The following is a 5840-nucleotide window of genomic DNA, read 5'->3' as shown; positions in this document are numbered from 1 at the left end:
AAGACGATGGCGTGGAGGCGATGCAGAGCTTCCCGAGGGGCTTGGCTTGGTGGGGAGGAAGAGGGGGTCGCGGCGGAGCTCCTGAGCTCAGCGGAGGGGCGAGGGGTGGCCGGTGACGGCTGCTATGGCGAACGGCGGCGATGGTGGTGTTCGGCCGTGAGAGAGAGAGCGAGGGAGAGGAGAGGAAGAACCGAGGGAGAGTGAGAGAGAACGGGGGAGGGCGTGGCGTCGTTCCAGGCCATCCAGACGAGGAGGGGAGGGGCAGGCAGGCAGGTGAGCAGGTGGCGTGGCGCGGTGGCGCGCGCGCGCGCCGGGCACACTCCCCTCCCTCTGTCGAGGACGAAGACGACAGAGGAGGAGGTGGGCTGGGCCGGCCAGCTGGCTGGGCCAAAGGCGCCAGGTAAAAGGCCCAGGTAAGGTTCTCCCTTTTATTTATTTCTGTTTTCTAATTTCTGACATTTTTTTTGATTTAAATAAAATATTAAATCATTTATTTACCTTATGCCAATTTCTGCAGGAGCTAGATATATTATTCCAGAGCTCCTTTATAAATGGCATAATATTTGGACATATATTAATATATATAACTAATATATTTCCAAAGCAAATATTTATGCATTAAATCCAAATGCCCAAAATAAATACCTATGAGCTCTTAAAAATATTGATTTGATTTTTATCTCTGTCCAATATTTTCAGAGAGCAACATGAGCATTTTCTTGGACCCTTTTGGAGAAATTTTTATTTGGGTCATTTTTCAAAATGATTCTGAGGGTTTCACAAATCCCCATTTCAAATTAAATGGAATTTTAAACATGATGCACACACTCTGATGCATGACTAGCTAGGGTGTGACATAGTTGGTTAGTGCATATAGGCAAGTGGCCAGACTCAGATCAAATACCAAGATCTCGTTAAGCGTGTTATTATGAAATAACCGCGGATGCTGACCAGGGCCAGGCCCACCTGTCTCCCATGTGGTCTCAACCTGCCCTGTCGCTCCTCCACAAAGATCCACACAGAGGGCCGTCGAGGCAAAGGTCCTTTCAGCCCCCAATCCGTGAATCACTACAGGTACTCCTTGAGCCGACCCGACTTTGGTCACCAACTGTAGTATGTATATATGTATAGTATATACCCGTGATCACCTCCCGAGTGATCACGGCCCAATAGTATAGCAAGGCAGACTGACAAGAATGTAGGGCCAATGATGATAAACTAGCATCCTATACTAAGCATTTAGGATTGCGGGTAAGGTATCAATGACTGTAGCAACAATGACAGGCTATGCAACAGAATAGGAGTAACCGAACAGAAACATGCCACACTACTCTAATGCAAGCAGTATAGAGAAGAATAGGCGATTTCTGGTGATCAAGGGGGGGGGGGCTTGCCTGGTTTCTCTGGCAAGAAGGGGTCGTCAACTCCGTAGTCAAACTGGGGGTCGCCGGCACCCTCGGGGTCTACCGGAAAGAAGTAACAGAGAGGGAACACAATAAATAACATAGCAAACAAAGCATCACAAAGCGTAACAAGGCAATACGCGGTGTTCGGTGTGCCCTAAGGCGGTAGTAGGTGATACCGGTGAAGGGGGGAAACATCCGGGAAAGTATCCCAGGTGTTTCGCGTTTTTGGACAGATGAACCGGAGGGGGAAAGTTGCGAGTTTGCTATGCTAGGGATGTGTGGCGGACGAACGGGCTGCATATCCGGATTAGTCTCGTCATTCTGAGCAACTTTCATGTACAAAGTTTTTTTATCCGAGCTACGGTTTATTTTATATGATTTTCTAAAGTTTTAAAATCATTTTTAGAATTTATCTAATTAATTTAATTCAACATTATCCAGAATAGTGTTTGCTGACGTCCTCATGACGTCAGCAGTCAACAGAGGTGTTGACTGGTCAAACTGACGTGTGGGTCCCGCATGTCATACTCTATTAACTAATTACCCAAATTAATTAGTTTAATTAACATATTAGTTAGGTTAGTTAATTAATTATGTTAATTAAACATGATTAATTAAGATAATTAATTTAGTTAATTAATTAATTAAATTTATATTCATTATTTTTATTTTTATTTTTATTTTAAATCATTCTGGGGCTGGGCCCCACATGTCTGTGGCCCAGAGGGGCCATAGCGGTTCGGGCGATAGCGGGTGCGGGCGCACCCGAGCGAGCGCTCGCCCGCAGGGCGGGATGAGGCCAGGGAGGCCGGGCGGCCACCGAACGGGGACACCGGCGGGAGAGCAGCAGGGCGGCGCCGGAGTGGGCCGCGGGCCAGAGGGGGAGTGGCCGTGGCCGAGCCAGACGGCCGGACGAGGCACGGGCGCCAAGGCGTGGCCCCGGGCACGCTGGCCGCAGCGGTGGTCTGGACCAGCAGGGGAGGCGAGCGGGGCATGTGTGGGTGGGAGGCCGGAGTGGATGTGGCCAGGGGAAGAAGGCGCGGGGGAGGTCGACGCGGCCGCGGGTCGAGCAGGCGCGGCCGAGGCCATGGTGGCCGCGAGGACGGCACGGGTGGCGGTGGCGCGGTGACCGCGGGGCGAAGGGCATAGCCGGACGGCACGACGCATGGCCAGGGCGCAGCCCGACCGCGGTGAGCGCAGGGCCGGAGCGCGCAAGGCGTGGTCGCGGCCGAAGTGGAGCAACGGTGGGCGCGGCGATGGTCGCGGGGCGAGGGAGAGAGGGGGGACCGGGGTCCTCATCGGGGTTCGTAGGGGTTCAGGGCAGCGGGCTCGACGGAGGTCGGGGATGACATGCGGCGTGGCGACAAGAAGACGAGGACGACGGGGCAGTGGCGACTCGGGCAGTTCGACGGGGAGGGTGACGGGGACGACGACACCGGAGGAGAAGCAGGCCACGGGGAGCGCTCCGGTGAGGCGGCGCCCAACGGTGAGGCGGCGTCGGGCAACGGCGTTGGGGCGTCGCGGCGACCTCCTCCCCCGATCCCGATCCGATCGGGGGAGAGAGGGGGGAGATATTTCGGGGGGGGGGAGTGGGGTGACGGTGGGGGGTTCGGGGTACGGGTGAGTGGATAAGGGGAGTGGGGGAGTGGCCGGCCTGGTGGCCCGGTTGGGCTGCAGGCCTGCTAGGCCGGAGCCCGGGGGTTCTTTTCCTCCTTTTTTTGTTAGTTTTGTTTTATGTTTGTTTCATTTCTTTTTATTTATTTTTTTCTATTTACTTTTAGTTTCCTCTAAGTTTCTATTTTATAAAAATTACCTCTAGTACCTAAACCTACATTTATAATCATACAACTGCCACAACAATTATTTACCCAAAACAAAATAGTTTAATATTTAATAAAATCCAATATGTATTTATTTAATTGTTTTAACTACTGTTTTAATTACCTAATTGCATTTAAACCTTTTGAAGCAATGTGGTTTCTCGACCATTACTAATTATGCATTATTTGGCCCACTCTGAACATTTTAGTTTTAATATTTGAAAACGTTTATTGTTTGCTAGAATTTGAATTTGAATTCGAATCGATTTCAAACTAGCGCGAGATTAGCAACTGTAACCGTGGTGACGTGGCATCATTAACATGGGATTATGGTAGCTAATTATCCAGGCGTCACATCGAGTATCATGTCGTCCCTGTCTATTATGGAGCGCAGCGCAGTTAGTTCTTCGGCCGCCAGGGCTTCGGATAATGCCTCAAGGGCCAGTGCGGCGGTTTTATTTTCGGCGCGGAGTGCTACGTCCGGATCACTAGCTAGAGTGATGATTCCATTGGGCCCGGGCATCTTGAGCTTCATGTACCCATAATGGGGTATAGCTTGGAAGCTCGTGAATGCATCCCGCCCTAAAAGAGCATGGTAGCCGCTACTGAACGAGGCCGCTTCGAATGTGATTTCTTCGGACCTATAATTCTCCGGCGTGCCGAATACCACATCTAGTGTGATTTTTCTCGCACATCGTGCCTCCCGACTAGGGATGATTCCTCTAAAGGTCGTGCTGCTTTGCTCAATGTGGCTCTTGTCTATTTCCATTTTGTGAAGAGTTTCCTCATAGATGAGGTTTAATCTGCTGCCACCATCCATGAGCACTTTAGTAAGCCGGAAGTCGTCCACAATTGGACTAAGGACCAAAGCGGCTGGTGCTCGGACTGTTCGGAATTGAGGTTCATCACTGGCATTGAAGGTTATGGCCGTGTCGTTCCATGGATTTATTTCTGCAACGTGGCAGACTTCGGCGAGGCTGCGGAGTGCTCACTGGCGCCTATTATTTGAGGCGAAAGTCTCGAAGACTGTCAATACTATATTGTTATTTTCGGCGGGATGATGCTCTGCGGCATTGTTGATGAGGAGATCCTCGCCGCTCCTGGCCACCTGCTGGAGTATCCAACATGCTCTAAGGCTGTGTGTTGGTATGGTATCCGGTGTGCTGTGGATTTTGCATGGACCATTGAGCCATCCCTCCAATACGGTTCCACGCCCTATAGTGGGCTTTGGTTTCTTTGTAGTTGGATTGGTTGACTTGCGAGAGTGCACCCTTTTAGTTCGGACGAGGGGTTTAGTAAGAGCCGGAGGATCCCAGAATTTTGTTTGGGTTTTCCAGGCGCTTTCCATCGCACAGTACTTCTGTACTATGGCCCCCAAGTCAGCGAAATGTGCTATGTCACGGCGACTTATGGCATTGAGGATTACCTTGTCCATGCAATATTTGCAAAAGAATGAAATTACGTCTTCCTCGTGACAATCCTTGACCTTGCTCATTACAAGGAGGAATCTGGCCCAGAAGTGATATACTGTCTTTTGGGGCTCTTGTCTAATGTGGGAAAGATCGCTTGTATCTAGGTGGGTGGGTAGATTTAAGTCCAAACCCTGACCCGATTAGGGACCCAGGGGCAGAGGAGCTTCCGAGCTTGGCAGTTCGGGCTCCGGGATGTTGCCTAATTTTTCTGGCCCGCTGTCCAATTCTAGGTTCGGAGCTTGGGCCATGTCCTCCCTTAGACAGGTATCTGGCTCGGAGAGATCGGGAATCCGAACATAGTTCGTCCTCAAAATAGAGGAAGAATCGCTGCATTGCTCCTCCACGACCGCTATCTGATGGGTGACCGGCGGAGAGTTAATCTCCCTTTGGTCAGGTTTAAGCCCGATCCGATCATAGTCCATAGTGACTCCCAGGGCGGCGATGCGATCCATGAGCTCGTTCAGAGAGGAGAGCTCCATTGGATCCATCTAATCGGTGAATTCCCAGCTGACGTGGAGGATGTTTTTGATGACCTGAGAAGTCATCGTCAGCGCGGCGGCCAAACGGGCGGTCATGACGAAGCCGCCTAGTCGTAGAGTTTGGCCTACAGCCAGGGATCCTCCAGAGGTGATGTTGTCCTTGACAACAAGGCGAGCCATCAAGCCTTACCGCGATGGCACAGTGGAACTCTCAATGAAAGAACCAATGTCTGTGTCAAAACCGGCGGATCTCGGGTAGGGGGTCCCGAACTGTGCGTCTAAGGCTAATGGTAACAGGAGGCGGGGGACACAATGTTTACCCAGGTTCGGGCCCTCTCGATGGAGGTAATACGCTACTTCCTCCTTGATTGATCTTGATGATATCAGTATTACAAGAGTTGACCTACCACGAGATCGTAGAGGCTAAACCTTAGAAGCTAGCCTATGATTATGATTGTTGTCGTCCTACAGACTAAACCCTCCAGTTTATATAGACACCAGAGGGGGCTAGGGTTACACAGAGTCAGTTACAGAGAAGGAGATCTACATATTTGGATTGCCAAGCTTGCCTTCCATGCAAAGGAGAGTCCCACCCGGACACGGGACGAAGTCTTCAATCTTGTATCTTCATAGTCCAACAGTTCGGCCAAAGTATATAGTCCG

The sequence above is a fragment of the Triticum dicoccoides genome, chromosome 7B (assembly GCF_002162155.2).
Source record: "Triticum dicoccoides isolate Atlit2015 ecotype Zavitan chromosome 7B, WEW_v2.0, whole genome shotgun sequence".
Taxonomy (NCBI): domain Eukaryota; kingdom Viridiplantae; phylum Streptophyta; class Magnoliopsida; order Poales; family Poaceae; genus Triticum; species Triticum dicoccoides.
This window is presented reverse-complemented; position numbering follows the sequence as displayed.